Source organism: Balaenoptera borealis (assembly GCF_965194805.1).
Source record: "Balaenoptera borealis genome assembly, chromosome: 7".
NCBI lineage: Eukaryota > Metazoa > Chordata > Mammalia > Artiodactyla > Balaenopteridae > Balaenoptera > Balaenoptera borealis.
The window spans coordinates 26,348,291-26,366,160 of NC_138864.1; the positions used below are offsets into that span (position 1 = coordinate 26,348,291).

Here is a 17,870-nt window from a genome sequence, read left to right on the forward strand (position 1 = left end):
AGTGGCAGCGGCAGGGTCCGCGCGCGCCCGCGCGTGTCTGTGCCTGTGTGCGCGCGTACTAGTTGTACTGTACTGGCAACACGGGAGGAGGCAGAGGGCAGAGGAGGAGGGAGCGGGCTGGAGGGGGAGGAGGGGGAGGAGGGGCACGCGCGCGCCGGGTGGGGAGCCGCTTCGCCGCTGTCTCCTCTCCCTCCCTCCGCCGCTTGACCCGGTAGTGAAGGCTGAGAGAGAGGCAGGCTGGGTCCGCCTGGCAGTCTACGGGAGGAGGCGGGAGCGGGAAACGAGGGGAGCCGAGGCCCGGCGTGGGGAGGCCGGCAGGAAGGGCTGCGAGCCCAGCGCGGACCTTTCTTCAGCCTCCCGGCGGCCGAGCGCCGCGCTAGGCTGCCGCGCTGTGAGCACGCCCTGACTTCCTCAGACCTGGGCGGGCCGGAGCAGAAATAGCGGCACCTGGACTTCGGCTCGCCCGGTGCCGGGCGCTGCGGCTCGAGCGCCGCGAGCCTCGGGGCGCGGAATTCTGGCGTGAGAAAGCCGAGCTCTGGGACCCGCCCGGCATGCACTCGCCGGAGAAGGCCTGAGCGCTGCGAGCCGGGTGGAGGCGTCGGAGTTCACTGATTAGACAGGCTTTGTCTTCTCACGTTTCAGTCAGACCCGTCGCAGAGTTCTCAGAATTCCCCTCAGAGGAGCGTAAAGTTAGAGAACTGCAGACTGGTTTTTCTGTCAGCCGGGGAGGGGGAAGCAGCGCCCCGGCCTCGGGTGCAGACGGGAACTTAGCGGAGGCTTGGCTCGTGAAAGGCGATTCCAGGCACCGAAGGGTAGGGGCTTCACTTGTCCACGTTAGAAAAGCGGGAAGAAAGGGACTGCGGGATGGGGGTGGGGACGGCTGCGGTGAGCAGCCTCCTCAGAGAACTGGGCAGTTTCACGCGGGATCTGCGGCGAGACCGCTGGGCACGCCCTCGCCGCGGGCGCCCTCAGAGCGGCCGGGCTGGGACGCGGGAGGAACCCTAAAAGTTGACCCGAGCAGACAACCTCCTGCTACCCTGAAGGAGAAGAAGCCTCCGAGGGTTGACAGAGCGGCAGAACAGGGGCTGGAACTCAGCTCGCTGGCCCGCCACCAGGCTCCTTTCCCTTCACCAAGTTTGCAGCCGGGAGGAGAGGTGAGGACCGGGGCGCCAGGATGCAGGAGGGCCGCTGGGTTTCACTCAAAGGCTAGTTTCGTGTGTGAGATGTTAGGGGTGACTTTTTAAATTCCTGTAACTGGTAGGTGAATTTAATTTGCTTTAGTTTCCAAATGATAATTAAAAAAGAAAAAAATGGGCACACCCACTCATCTCTTCAAAGCAAAGCATGAAAAGCACTGAGCTGTTAGGATTCTTGCTGTCTGAGATGAAGACAGTGTGGGAGGCAAGCGGAACAGTTTAAAATGCTTAGTCGACCCAAACAGAAGGACCCAGTTTGAATTCAGGCTCCGCTACTTAGCAGGAGTGTGATCTTGAATGAAGTGTCGACCTTTCTGAGCCTCAGTTTCCTTATTTGTTAAATAGGCTTAAAAGTACTAATCTGACAGGACTACAGTAAGGATGAGATCAGGCAGTACGTGCAAAACGCTTGCCTGACATAGATGGGTAGGCACTGAAAATGATCATTTCCTCTTTTTTCCCCTTCTCGTATAACTCACTGTTTGGGGAAGTGGGGGATCAAAGTTAGTCACAACGGAAGAGATCTTAAAGAAAGATGATTTAACCGTGTCTTTTTGCACTTGAGAAAATGGGTCCCCAATGAATTGGCTTTGATTGATGAGGATTATTCAGTGAGCCAGGAGCAATGCCAGGATCTGAAGCCAGAGATGCAGGAAATGCCCAGGTATGGGCAGGACTTTTTGTACCGTAGCCCAGTGTCACCCAACGAAGTTGGGTTTTAGCATTATGAGATACAGTCTTAAGTGGAAATTGGTAATGAGAACCGAATGCAGTGTGTATTTTTAAACGCCATTTACAAACTAACACGTATGGGTAATACTAATATTTATAAAGTTCTTTTTTATCATTTACCTTTTTTAACATTTATCACATGTTGTTCTATAGGCTTTACATATATTAATTTATTTCTCCTGACATCTTAGTAAAGTATGTACTATTATCATCCCCTTTTACAGATAAGGAAACTGAGGCATACAGAGGTTAATTTTTGCAAGGCTGCAGTTTTAGTCAGTGGTGAAGCTAACATTCAGACCCAAGTGTTTGACTCAAGACGTGGTCTCAGTCACTGTGTTGTACACTCTTCCCGTGCAATTACCACATATCCTACCAGCAATCAGTACATAGTGTCATGTCCCCAGAGGTTGGGTCTGCATTTTATTGTAGAGGTACTTAGGGAAAAAGAAAACAAATGGAGCAGGAATTTGACATAAAAGTATTTTACCCTTAAGAACCCAGGAGAGTCATTGAGGTGTGTGCCAGCTAATTTAGTGTTTGGAAGCTTCTAATTCATCTTTTTTTTGCCCTGAATTGTGATAATTAGAGCTGGAACCTGTAAACATTTCTTTGTTTTCAGTTGGCTCAATGTTAGCACTTGTCAATAGAAGGTGCTGGAGGGACAGTGCATATAAAAGGGGCTCCTCTTCTTGTTTCCAGTGCTTTTCTTCTTGCTCCTATGGTGTGCTGGTCAGTGGTATCCAAGAAACCAAGTATTTCACACCCTCCAGGAAGTTTGGCCAGTTCCCCAGTGTGTGACTTCCTAGTAAGCCTCACCAGCAACCCAGTGGGTGACTTCCTAGCAAGTTTCACTGGCCCCCTAGCTGTTGGTTTTTCTCACCAACCCAGTCTGTGACACCTCAACCAATTTCTTGACTGTCAAATGGGCCACAGCCTCATTATCTCCAATGAGGACTGTCTCTCAGGCTTCGTAGGGTAGAGAGCAGGGATGGGGGTAGTTCTTCTAAGTTATCCCTCCTTGAGTACTCTCCCACAGCCCTGGAGGTAGTGTCTGCTCCCTTAATCCACTCTTCCTGTATTCTTTAGTGATATCTTCTTCTCTCTTAAAAGAAGAACTGCTAGTTAATAATTCTTTATATTAAATGTTCCCTGTTCTAATTTTGGTGTGATTTCTGTCTCCTGACTGGATCTTGACTCATACAAGGTGACGAATCATGTAGAACCCTGGGGAAAGTACTTTCTTGGGTGTCAGAAGTTGGGATCTTGCCTTTAGCTGTGCAAGCTTAACTAGGTCACTTACACTGTCAGAGCTTGTTCCCTCATTTGTAAAAAGGGAGTGAAAATATATGACAGGGTTGTGTGAGCATCATGTAAAACTGAATGCTCTTTAAATACACTTAAACGTGAATGCACTTTAAAGTTGTAACATGCTATCAAAATTGAAGGTTTTAATTATCAGTATAGGACCAGAATAGCAAAGAAGGAGATACCTTAAGAAAAAAATTACATGTATTCTGGGGACTCGTTAGATTGTTTCTTGGCGGTGGGAGGGGCGGCATTTCCTGTAAGGTTTATTGTCATCAAATAAATACATTGTTTGTTCTTTGGCTGGTTTACTTTGCCTAGCTTTTCAGAGATGAAAGCAAATAGTTGTGAATCTTAAGTTTTTCAAGTTTCCAGCTCTCTGAAAAATATGACTGAAATTATGACCATTTTGAACTGCTAGATTCAGACTAATTTGGTTACTTTCTATTCTGGTATCCTTCACATTTGCTTTATTTCTCCTTTGTCTCCTTTATCCTTTCTGGGATGGATGCCTATGTCACGAAAGAATTATTTCATTGCTGAGCACTCTACGTGCAGAACATGGCACTAGATATTGCGTGCTATTCCAAAAGAAAAATAGTTCAGGAGTCTTAAAAGCTAAAGAAAGAAAAACATGAGTACATTCAATCCTTAGGAGTTCTATGAGGTAGATGCTTGTGGCAGACCCAGTTAAGTTCCATCCTGATCCCTTAGGATCCCTTTGATTGGATCCGCCTTACCCCTAGGTTCTGTGTTCTTTTACTTCTCAGAGCCAGCCCCTGAGACTCTCTTTGGAAGACTGCCCAAGGGCTACTAGACTCATTTTGCCTTCAGGCACAGAGAGCCAGAGGGGAACCACTTAGGCGTTCACTTCCCTCCTAGGACACCTGTTTGCCAAGGACTGCCCTACACAGTATAAAAGCCTCTAGTAATAAGAAAATCTGAAGTGTAATTTACACCCCAAGGCTCCCCTGCAGGATCATGCTGATGCTAGAATTTTGCCTGAAATCACTTCCTTCCCTATCTTGCTTACTCTGTAATTTATGTGTTTTTCCTGGAAGTGTTTTGTTAATAAAACAATTACACACAGTCCTCACCTCAGAGTGTGTTTCCGGGGATCCTGACCTAAGACATTGCTATTCCTTTTTACAGATGAGGAAACTGAGGCTCAAGTATTATAAATTACCCAAAGCCACACTACCTATAAGGGGTGAATTTGTGTCTTGATCCATGTCTATGTGACTCTAAAGCTCCTACTTCTAATGCCGTATTACATTTAAAGTCCCTAATACTGAGTATTTTTAAATTTACTCTCTGAACAGAAGTGGACACAAAGGTCAGCAATTGGTTGATCAACAGACATAAAAATTATATCCATATATTAAGAGATCTTTAAGTGTTTGAAGAGGAAGGATAAAGAACCATGAACAGTAAGACCGAAGTGCGGTGTGCCTCATCTAGGAAAACCTTTACGAAGGTGAGAGCTGCCTGACCAGAGCTCTGATGAAGATACGACTCACATTTTAGAAGAGACTGTAAATGTTCAATGTGGTTTTCAGTCACGGGCTTTCTTCATGCCAAGGCTGAGTTGGGTATTTGTGTTTTTCCTGTTGATTCTGTAACAAATTTCCACATTGGTGGTTCAAAACAACACAGATTTATTATCTATAGTTGTGGAGGCCAGAAGTCCAGAATGGTTCTCACGGGGCTAAAATTAAGAAGTTGGAGGGGCTGTGTGTCTTCTGGATCTCTAGAAAATCCTATTCCTTGCCTTTTCCCACTCCTACAGGGTGCCTGACCTCCTTGGTATATGGCCCCCTTCCTCCATCTTCAGTGCCAACAACAGCCAGTTAAGACCTACTCACATCCCATCGCCATGACACTGACGCTCCTGCTTACCTCTTCTACTTTTCAGGACTCTTGTGATTACATCAGGCACCCAGGTAACCCAGGATAATCTCCCTAGTTTAAAGTCAGTTGATTATCAACCTTAGTTCTATCTGTAAACCTAATTTCCTTTTGCCATGTAACATAACGTATTCACAGGTTCTAGGGATTAGGACCTAGATATCTTTTAGGGGGCCATCATTCTGTCTGCTGCAGTATTATAGGATACCACATATTCATATCCTCACTGTTTCTAACTTAGTTCAGGTTATCAACATAACTACCCCATATTATTGTGGTTATTTTCCCTCTCCCTGCCTTTACCTCAAAAACCTGTGTTTGGATTAGCTGAAAGAACTTTCTGAAACCTCTCCTTTCTCCTCTGCTTAAAATCCACTAATGCTGCCCACTAAATACACAGTAAAGTACAAACTCCTTAGTTTGGTTTGATCCTCCTCTGCCCCTTCCACACTCTCCAACCACATCTCGCCATATACTCCCTGGAATTGGAACCCAGGGCGCCCAGCTAATGTGCATTCTCCAAAACAAACACAGACTAAAGGAAGCCCCTTTATAGCATCTGTTCTAGGTCCCTTGGAATATCATTAAAGACAGAAATTTAAAAATTGAATTTCAGTAATATTTTGATCAGGACAATGAGGTACAGTGCCTTGTGCCAAAACCCCACCATATTTGGGACCTGAGACAGCTGACTCGTGTGTCCTACCAAAGGGTCAGGCCTGGGTCTCCCCTTCCCCTTACAACCTTTTGTTTCATCCATCCTGAATTTCTTAGTTTCCTTGACTCCCTAGGCTATTTCTTGGTTCTTTGCCTGAAATACAGCCATCTCTCTCTATTTGTGGGGCTTGTACCTGCTTACCCTCTAAGACATACCTCTAAGGCCCTTTTCTCTCAGGAGCCTTTTCTATTTTTTTTTTTTTTTTCCTACCAACATAACACAAACTCTTCTTTATGTCTCCTTGTACCCTTTGTGGAAACATGGCTTCTAACACACTTCCTTATTTTCAAGTCTGTCCTCCACAGCAAGAATAGCTGGGGCTTTTTAGTTCATCTTTGCATTCTTATCATTTTGTGCATTCTTATCATTTTGCACATTCTCTGGCACAATGTAAATGCTCAGCAGAATTCTGCCTAATAACAGATATATCCAAAGTGATAGTGTATGAAATTCCACTATCTGACCACTACCTTAATGTGAATTTTTATGTTTAGTGTTAAATGATTATCTCTTTACATTCATGCGAATGTCTTAAGAAAATGGAATGCGGAAGAGCACATATTGATGAAGAAAAGACAGAATATACTTAGCCTTGAGGCTGAGGTTAAGAAAAGAAGCCAGATTCTTTAAGAGCTTGGGACAGGGTCTGAGAGGCAGTAGTGATGGTGGTGGTGGTGGTGGTGGAGAATAAGCTTGACCTGCTTCATAGTTTGTCCATGGCCATTCCTATTATTAAACCTCTTTTCACTCTTGCTACAGTATTCACACAAAAATGCTAATCCATATTTATAAGGGAGATTTATTTAGCATGATGCAAAGCGTCTTAGACTTTTCTATCAGATCATCTCCAACGATAATATACTCACCCACTCCCAACCAAAAGTATTTGAAGTCTCCAGTTTTCATCTAAAAGTCCTATGGATTATAGATTCTACTCTGTAGTAGTAGGTTCATATTTATACCAATGTGAAATATGACTTTTCCCTCAAACTTTGCCAAATGATGTTTCAGGAGGATTTGCCATGTTTATCTGGTGGTTTCTGGGCCCAGCCCAGTGACTCCACAGATGTGCACAGCTTAAGTCCAGTGACTGGAAATACAAGCCCAAGTCCCGGAGAGAGTTTGGGTTACAGGGATAGATGTGGGGACACTTTGAAACCTTAAATCTTTGGCCTAACCTAGCAGAGTGCAAAACATGAGAAGAGGAAAACACTGAACTCTGGTTTGTAATATCTTTTACTAAGCAGAGAGGAGAGGAAAGATCAGTGAAGAAGACTATATTCTAAGGTGAGGATCTAATGTTGAGAAATCAGGCCTCTGCAAGTTAATGAGGGGAAGGATTAGGGTCTTAGACTTCTCCAAACACGTGTGGAACTGCATATTTTATTTGGTATCTCGTCAAATTACATTGTAGTGCTAATTCTCCTTACCTCAAAACCTCAAATATTTTGATGATTGTAACATTTAGGTTTCTATCAACTAATTTTTCATAGAAGGGCCAGAACTGTTTCATTTTAGTCTAGAATTAGTGGTCATTGGTTGTGCTTCTGCATTTCGTAGAGCCATCTTACTACTTTTAGTATTGGTCTTAGTATTGGGAGGGAATATATGGTCCAGTGTCTCCAGATCTCAGGAAATTACTTTCAGTCAAGACTGTCAACTAGTCACCTGGCCCTGTGTAAAAGATCTGGGGACAGTCAAGATTTGAGTACTTAAATCTATGAGAGTATTAGATCATTTTAGCTGCTAGAAAGTTCTAAATGAAGTGACTTTGGTCTTTGTAAAGCATCTCTTTGTGTGAAATTCATGGACCACGCAGACTACACGAAGTGAGGAAAGAGAACTGCAAGATTGTTGAAATCATTGCTCCATCCTAACTACAGAGTTCACATGTATGGAGAGAAATTTGACCAGCTCAAGCAAAGAAAGCATGAAAGTAATTTTTTGTTCTGTGACTGATGCTTTTGTTACCTTATTCAACGTATGCACAAAATACAACAGAATAATGTTGTTTTTGGATCTGGAAATATATTCCTTCTTATGCAGTGTTATGCAGGCATACTTATTGAATGTCAATATCTGAATTTATCTTTCTTTTTTTATTATTTGGCTTTTTACTCACTTGATGCCTGTCAGTCTTTTATCATCAATTTATATTCTACTAAATTCAAAAAGATATTCTTACAGCTTTTATACTTTTAGCCTTCCTTACTAGATTTTTTTAAACACTTCAAAAATTCAAGTACTTGGATTTCATGCCATCAAGTAGTTATATCTATATCCCCTCCTTTTTTTTTATTTGAGTATTTCAATTGCCATCACTTTCTACTTTGTGATTCTAAATCTTTTAAAACCATCTTACTGTTTTTTCATGCACTCAACCTTATAGAAAACTCTTCTCTATAAAATACTATTATCTCTTATGTTTATAACTACTTCTGTTTTTTCACATTATTATTCTTCCTGTTTTTCAAATGCACATCTTAATTTATTCTTTTTTTCTCTATGTATCTCCTTAATATATGCCTTTAGTTTCCCATCATTTCCCATCATAAATTTTTTAAAAATTTAAAATATGCTACATGAATTTTTAACATGATGTTTAATGCCCATATTCTAATCCTCCCTATTATTTTTTATCATTTTGTTATTGATTTTAAATGACAGTAGTTTCCATTTCAATTAAGTGAAAGAAGCAAAAAAGGCACAATATTATCATGGGCTTAATTTTTGTCAATAGTGGAAAATCTTGTAGGTATAAAGAAAGTTTATATGGAAATAAAGTGAACATTTTCTATCTTGAAATAGTGAGGAACAATCAGATGTGTTTTCTAGACTTTGGAAAAACATACTTCAGAAAATTCAAAGAAAAGTTCATCATGCTTCCTCAGTCAGATTACTAAGAAGCAAAACTTCTGATGAACAATTGGAGGCAATATGAGTGTAATTCTAATCATACTAATTTTAATAATTTTGCAAACCTCTCCAGACACTATTCTGTGTGTTGTGGTTTGCTTTTAACCATTCTGAATGTCAGAGATGTCTTTCAGAATATGATGAATACTAGTGATCTTATCCCACCCTTCTTCCCCCATCAAAAATGCACATGTACATATATCTTCCGTATATGTACATATCATTTCATGTAATCTATAGATTCACTGACACCCAACCATTTTTTGGTTAGGTGATTCTTTAAAAGTCCAGCTTAAATAAACTTCTTATTTAAAAGTTTTCTTTTTTTAATGTATAATCAGCTGAAAGTAATCTTATCTACTGAACTCCTATGAAATGCTACCTGATCCTTTTCATCAGGTTGTATTACAAAATTCTAGGCATAGCTCAGCCTCACTTCTAGGCTATAACTTGAGAGCATGACTCATGTTTGTATTCCTCACAGAGGTTGAATGAATGAAGGAAAATACAATAGTAGGAAAAAGGAGACACATAACTACAATGAATATACAGTGTATAAATATACACATTTATACAGTTTATGTATAAACATTCCCTGAAGCTCCCACTTTAGCAGGATGCTAAATAAAAGAAATCTAAGTTTTCTCAGTACTAATGGAGATTTACTTCCTAGCTCTTTTCTCTGGAGACAAATGTAGGTCTCCTCAAGGATAGGAAGATTTGCATTATGAGGTATGATTTAAAGGGCTAGAAACATCTTTTCTGCTGTCTCCAAAACACTTCACTATGTTTTGTCATATTGCCTGATAATTTGCATTAGAGATTTATCCTTTTGAGATAATAAAATGCAAATATCTCTGAAAGGGTTTCTTCTGCTTTAGTCATACTCATATGGCTACTAGTGAACAAAATATGTTCATTACAGGATAAAGGGAAGATTGCCAGCTAACAAATCCCTAGAGTCTGTACTACACCAAACGTTGCTTAGCAATTTCTACAATTGTCTCAGTCTAGTTTACAAGAATAAAGAGATTAGAAATCAAGGGTATATGGGTATGTTACATAAAGTTGTAAAATTGATATTTACAACTGTGTTTCTATTCTCTATTGATTTAAAAACAATGGAAATAGAAGATTAATAGGTGGGTGTGGTAGGGTGGCACTAATTCAGTTCGGTGGTATTAAAAGGTGATTGTTAAGCCAAGAGTTGAATGAGGCACAGCATACAGTTGTGTAAAAATCTGGGGGAAGGACTTTTCAGGCAGGGGAAAGGGGTAATACCTAGGTCCTGAGGTGTGAAGGAACTGGACAGGTCAGAAACTAAATAATTTCTACTTTCATTATTTTATACATTCAGTTATGCTACCACTTAGGTTAGTCTCCAAGGCCTTCCAAAAGTTGGACCCTGCTTAAAATTTAATTCTTCCCTCACCTCTTCTCACCATGTTCCAGGCTAGTCTATGCCTCTGTGACTTTGTTTAATAGCTGCTCATTCGTTCATTCTTGCCTAATAAACTGTGGCTCATCTCTTAAAATCCACCTCAAGCTTTCACTCTTTGAGGAAACCTCTCACTCTCTCCCACCCATCATCCAAAGAATTGCTCAGTCTTTGTGCTACCATTGACTTATGCACTTGAGACACTGCTTTGCAATTACTAATTTATGTGTCTGCTTTTGTCACTAGTAAGTTTCTTTAGGACAGAGACATTATTAATTCATCCTTGGGTACCTATGATCCATAATATAAGTAGTACTGCATAGTACATGGTACTAGTAGTATATAGTAGATACTCAATAAATCATTGTTCAATGAGTGAATGAATGGGATATCTTTTTGCTGTTGTGATTTAACTAATGTAACATTTATCTTCAGAACAGTTTCCATGACATATTTATTCTAGTTAATAGCTATAAACTAACTCTAGACTATAGCCATATTCTATAACCACTAGAATGTTTATCATTATGTCATTTCAAAACAATAAAATGTTAAATTAAATATTATCCTTCATATTTAATGCAAACTATGCTCATGGAAATATTGTGGAAAGATTGAGTAATTTGTGACACACAGTTTTCGATATTTCCATTTAGCATACTTTAGTAGATTTTCAGCCTTTTAAATATGTTAGCATTGAGAACCAGGTACTACTTAATGAAAATCATGATTTAATAGTGTGTTTTTTGTGGTTTGTTTTTTCCTCTTTTTAAGTTAGGGTGATAGAATTATGTTTTAGGTATTCATTACATTTTATTTAAAAGAATTCACTGTTCCTAATTTGTAAGCTGAGGGCTTTTTCAATTCCTAAGTGCGTGGCAAAAGTGGAATAGCTGGATGAGGAGCTGGGAAGGAGAAATTATAGGAGATGTAGCAAGAGATGGAAGGAGGATACAGACCTTTAGGCAGGCCAAGTCAAAGGTAGTTTCTGTCAGGGAACTACTACAGCATCATACTTTAAGAGATGACAGAGAAATGGCATTAAAGTAACCATGCAGAATTGGAAATACACATTTGGAGCTTTTTTTCCCAGAAAGTTTCCAACATACTGGTACTTGCCCGGTGTCTAAGGAGATAAGTGTCTAAATGATTGGCATTTGTTCTAGGCTTTATCTATAGTCATGGAGAAATTTTCATCTGCAGGTTCGTCTTGAAGTTGTGGTACAGTCACCTGATACACATTTACTGAATGAACTAAGCTAATGAGTAGAGGTCTAAGCCTTTAATATTAGTCCCTTTATTTATTTGTTTTTAAAGTTTGTGTTAGTATGGGCTCCTAGATTCTTATTTAATCTAATGGGTTAGAATACTAATATTCTTTATTTTGATGCTCAAATTGTTTCAGATTTGGCCTGTAGGAGCTCCTTTAAGATGGTTTGCTTATCCTTTTGATGTGTCCCCCTGATTATTTGAACATTTCCTTGTTTCCTAATATAACAAAATGTTCCAAATTTATCTTGTTTTTTTATTCCCCAGCCCTGGAATCTGCCTTTCCCCACAATTAACGCTGATATTTTTTAGTGGAGAATGACACTTAGAAACCAGAATATGGTGATTTGTCTTGTTTATTGCAACTGTTGAGCCATTTCTTCTAAGCCCTTTCAGTGGAGAGACCTAGGAATTGTATACAGAGATATTTCAAATATATTTATATGAAATATACTAAATGTATAGGAAAAGATAACTCAAATTGTCATCTTATTATGAACAAAACGTTAACAATTTTGAAGGGAAAATATTTGTTATCTACATAGAATGGGCCTAGAAAGTAATAACATTAATCTTGAACTAAGTACACCCAAATAGGTTTCATTAACAGTTAAACATAATGTATCTTAGAATCTCAGCTATTGGAAGGAGGCATTGTCTAGAACTGTGATCTAGGTGTTATACAGTATACCCTTGCAGTGTTGTTTTGGATCTGTGTTGCAAGAGAAAAATAAGATCAGGGGACAAAAGCTTGTCCTAATCCTTCCTAAAACTTTAAGCACATGGAGAAAAGATATTGAGCATTCATTACATTCAGAATCTTGAAATGAATGTATAGTTATGAGGGGTATAAACAAACAAGGATGTAGTGACACTATCTACATGGAAACAATACTAGTGTCCTCTCTTTGGATAACTACGCTATAGATGCAATACTAACCATTCCACTTAGCAATAGCTTGATGATTATTTGGCCACCAACATGAATAACTTGTTAAAAGAAGATGAGGAGGAGTTGTGAACATCTAAATAATCAGGATTTGCATCATAAAATCCTAGACTATGTATCCAGATTCTTACAGAGTTTTCTCCCAGCCTGTCATGGAGGCCTTTAATAGTCTGTTTCTTCTATTACATTGAAAACCAGAGCTTCTCTACTTGGCTTACTAATTCCAAAGATTAAATCATTAAAGGTAGGAGCTTACCTTTACTGATTTATTTGCTTTTCAGAAAAATTAAGTATAGCCTGATAAAGCTCATTTTATGTAGTATAATAAACAAAGATTCTCATTTTAATAAACACTTGCTAACTACTGCATTATAGTAATTTAATAATAACCTGAAAATAATGTAAAAATATATGTGTACATATATGTGTATATGTTCATATAATACATATGTTATTTTTAACTTCAGAAATCATAAAAAATAAAATAGATACCTGAAGAAGCCACAGCTGTAATTAAAAAAAAATTTGACGGTGTTAGAAGGCAAAATTAACTAACAATTATTAAGAAGTTACTATGTGGTACACACCATATGTATTGCATTTTATTTAATTATCAAACAATACAATTACTAGAGCTATTATTATCCCTATTTTATAGAAGAAGAAACTGAGATTACCTACCTTATTAAACTTGGTCAACTTCTTGTAACTTATAATTAATACATTATAGAAATAGGACTCAAACCCACATATGTTTACTTTAGACCCCATGCATCACATAAACCTTTACATGAAGTATGCCACATAAATCACACTACTCCTGGCCAATAACAATTTTACTAAATTGATTCTTTGTTTTTTTGTCTGTAAAAGAAGGATGTTGGCCTATCTTAGCCATCCTCAATGTTTTTAACAATCAATAAATGCATTCATCACACGTAATATTTTTTTTTAATGTTCTGTATTCATGATTGCAAAATAACTATGACTCAGTTATGCTTTGAACTTAATTTCAGTGCTATTAAAACACATCTGTATACATCTGAAAAATACCAGTCGTGACAATAGCACAGAGCTTGGTTTTGAAAAATAATTTAAATTATAATTAAAAATGAACCACAGGTACATAGAGAAGGTGTGGACCACACGTATGTGGCTGAAAGCTGACCCACAATCATCTTAAGTGGATTTTATCAGAAGGGATGCCTAAAAGACCACAGGAACCCAACAGAGAGAGTCTGTGAAGAGATGGCCTGCTGAGACCCAAATCACAGTGAAGTACCGTTGAGAGATGCCTGCTAATGAATGGGGAGAGGAGTAAATGGTCTGAAGAACCCTACAAGGAAATGAAACACCCTGCAAGGGAGAAAGACCAAGAGTCAGCTTTGACACCTCCCAAATGAGACAGCAGTCAATGATGGCAGCTCACAAAAATACAAGCATGCAGGAGCTTTCCTATGCCCTCACATCTCCTCTCTCCACCATCTTAAAACCTGGTGTGGTCAGAAACAGTGCTAATTAGCATTTGAGGAGAGGAAGAAGACAAGTTGGGAAAACAGAGTCTCTATCCAAGTCATACTGTATACTACAGGGCTGCCTTCTGTTGCATGGTTGATTAGGTGAGTGCAGAAGCTTTAATTTTGAATAAAGTTTGGAGTTTTTATTATTTACTCTAGCTGTACCTATCAGTTTCTAAACTGAAAGTGATTAAAGTACCAGGAAGATTTTTATTATTTAAGAGAGAAGTGGGGGACAAATCAAAACTCTGTCCAGGGGAGGGAGAAGAATTACCTTATAGAGCATACTTCCAGGGACATTTTGAGAGAAAACAAAGTCACGTAATTATTTCATATTTAAAAAATTCTTGTTTGGTTATTCTGTCAATTGTGTTTTTATATATCCTTTCTTCCTAAATGCTTTAGCTATAAGCAAATAAGAGTAAAGTCTTCATATGCAAGATTATACATGTTTTCCTTTATAATTGGAGAAAATGGTATTTTATCTGAACCCCATGTGTCATGTGACATATTTGACACCCTATATCATACCTAGTGTGTGGCTATTTTTAAAACACAAATCATCACAAATCAACAGGATCAAAATTAGATTTGAAAAAATGTATTCAATAAGATGTATAAGATGAGGTAGAATTAATTCTCCTCTACAGAGGACTTGAGATGTAAATCTGTAATATATATTATATTAGATGTGAATTAGTATTAGATTTGCATTTAGAAAAATGTACTATGTTCAGTTCTGAGTATCATTTAGGCAGAATATTAGGACAGATATCCTATCTCGACTGTCTTCTCCCCCCTCCCCACCACCTAAATGTCATTGAAAAATCTGTCCTTCTTGATTATCAACATTAAAGACTGGTTTTGAAGAATGCAAAGAACCTAAGATTTACATTTTAGTGAGAGATAGAATATAAGTAAGAAAAATTTTTATAGGTACAGAAAAATGTCCTTAAGAGGTAACAATTTTAATACCTTAAAAAACTTATCTATCAAATACTGAGTTTTAGATATTAAGGCTAGCAAATATATACAAAATAAAACAGTTTCTTGAATAAATGTACAACATTTAGCTTAAAGAATCCATTTAGGACTTAATATTCTGCTATCAGTATGTGGGCATTAAAATTGTTATTTGAAACATATTGGTAATTAACTCAGAAAAATCCTTAGAATTTGGATTTAGGTACTATTATTTAGATTTTAGATATTGTCCAAAGGAGGTTGGTACTATTTATAACATGGACCCTAAAGTCACCCTAAAGTAAGGTATATAAAAAAAGAATATTCTAGTATGCAAAAAATGTTAATGGTCTATAATGACATCATTCTCACAAGTATAATGCAGAGAGTAAAGTACTTAAAACATTTCTTTATATTATTTCATTATTAACAATGGCTAGTCATGAAAAAATAAAACCTTCAAATATAGCAAAAGTGAATAGTTACTGAAACTTAGTATCACTCTGAAAATTTATGTTGCTTAAAAATACTGGTTGTGATTATATAACATTCTGAATTCAATGACTTTTAGACCATCTTAATTCCTACTTAAGAGCTACTCCTCACTACCTCCTTACTGATAAGAAAGAACCCCTTTTTGCTCAGATTGGCAATGTTCCCAGATAAAACACTCACCTTCTCAGACTCTTTTGCATCCAGGGGTGGCAATGTAACAAAAGTGTAGGTGATGAGGTCCAAATATGTTTCTGCTGGAGACTTCTGAGAATATTTTTGTTTTTCTAATACCGATATTCTTTTTGTCCCTTTCTCTCTCTCCAGGCTACAGCACAACTGAAGAGGGAGAAGCCATCTTGCCTCCATGATTGGACAAACATGAAGATAAAAGCTTCCCTGTGTGGATGATAGAGCAAAATGATAGAAGGGGCTCAGACTCCCTTCCTTCAGACTTCTTGATATGTGAGGAAAATAAAATGCTATTGTAAGGTTAAGCTACAGAAATGGGCTTCTATTTTATTCAACTAAATACGTCACAATTCAGTGTCCATTAAATTGGTAAAAGTATCCACTTTAAAGGGTTAATCTGAGGGACCCACCAATACATTACACAATCAAATCTCAGAAGAAAATTAGTTTTTTTAATTCATTGTGATTTTGAAATTGATCTTTCATAGTCTTTTAGTTATCAAACTATTAAATACATTTGACCATTCAAATAATGTTGTGAATAATGCCAATGAATCCTGTTATTTTTCTCAGTGTGAGTAAGATTGTGTGTGTGTGCGTGTGACAGATTGTTACCTGTACTTCTACCAAGCAGATATAAATTGTAAGTTCCTTGGATTTTATTAATTTGCTAGAGCAGCTCATAGCACTCAGTAAACAAGTTTATTTACTAGGTTACCATGGAAAAGTTGCATAAGGCAAGGGATGGGGAAAGGGCACAGAGCTTCCATGCCCTCTCTGAGAACACCACCCTACCTGCATCTGCACTCATTCAACCTGGAAGCTCTCTGAACCCTGTCCTTTTGGGGTTTTTTGGAGGTTTCATTACAGTGGCATGATTGATGAAATCATTGGCCATTGGGGATTGTTTAAACCTCCAGTCCCTCTCCCCTCCCTCCCAAAGGGTGAGGGAGGTGTGGAGGCAGGGGTGGGACTGAATATTCCAACCCTCTATTCTTGTTGGTTCCCCAGGCAACAAGCCCCCAGCCTTAGTTGCTTTCCAAAAGTCACCTCAATAACATAAACCCAGTTGTGGTGGAAGGGGGCTTGTTATGAATAACAACACACCCAGTTCACCTTTATTAGTTTCAGGAACTGAAGACAGGAGATCAAATATTCTAACAAAAGATGTTTCCATTGCTCTTATAGCTCAGGAAGTTCCAAGGATTTGGAGATCTGTGAGCCAGGAACCTGGGATGACGACCAAATATATATTTCTTATTATAACTCACAATATCACAAATTAATATACAGAGGTCTTTAAGTTAGGGAGAAAAAACTAACATAGCCATTTCACTGATTATTAACTTAAGCCCTCAAGTTAAAATGTCCTTGGTCAAAGTCACAGATGTTATCTACTATTTGCTCTGAGAATAAAAATGGTCACTTTGAACATCACATAAACCATCCCTGAAATAACTTCTCTCAACCTCCCATCTTCTCCCATTGACAGAAGATGAAAAGTTTCTAAGTCAAAACAATCTTGAAAAGAAGGAAAACAACTGTATGTCTCAGAGTCTAGGAGAGGTTTCCAGTAATTGCATGGGCAATGGCTAAGCTGAAAAATAATTGGAGGCCATAGCATCCTTTGCCCCTCAAAGGTGAGCAGTACCTAAGAGGAAGAAAGCTGAGCAAGGCTACAGTTTACACCTACCACCCATCCCTAGTTCAGAGATGCAACGATTTTGCCAACCACAAATTTGAACAGCCATCTATTTACTGAAATATAACTTAAACTTTCGGTGGCAGCTAGGGACATTGCCTCTATAGACTTCACTACCCTCCAAGTACCTATAGTTCTCAAACCCTCAGAAAATTCAGTTCCCAGTAAAACACTATGAATAAAAGGAGTCTGGGGTGGGGATATACTGAGGAAGTTGGTAGGCAGAGAGGAAGAAAGAAGTCTTCCCTGACCAGGAATTGAACCTGGGTGGAATTTGCTAAGAGCATATTTCATAAGTGTTCTCACCACACACACAAAAAATTTGACTTAAAAAAATAGTAAGTATATGAGAGGATATATATGTTAATTAGCTTGATTGTGGTGATTATTTTACAATGTATATGTATATCAAAACATCAGTGTATTTGTATAACTTAAATATATACAAGTTTTATTTTTCAGTTATACCTCAGTAAAGCTGAGGAAAAGAGGGAGATTAGGGGAAAACGTGAATGGAAACTTGCCGTGTGGTGTAACTGTAGGCAAGGACGGTGATTGTGAGCAATGCTT

The 17,870-nt window shown here is 38.6% G+C and overlaps 2 long non-coding RNA genes across 2 annotated transcripts in view; both read left to right on the top strand.

Moving 5' to 3' along the window:
• LOC309632179 overlaps window positions 1-17,870 on the top strand; it is a 499,606-nt gene that overhangs the window by 1,233 nt on the left and 480,503 nt on the right. The gene's annotated exons all lie outside the window — the stretch shown is intronic.
• On the top strand, window positions 819-15,903 carry LOC309632176. Its single transcript, XR_014246770.1, has 2 exons — window positions 819-1,154; window positions 15,734-15,903. It is a non-coding gene; the product is annotated as an uncharacterized lncRNA (long non-coding RNA).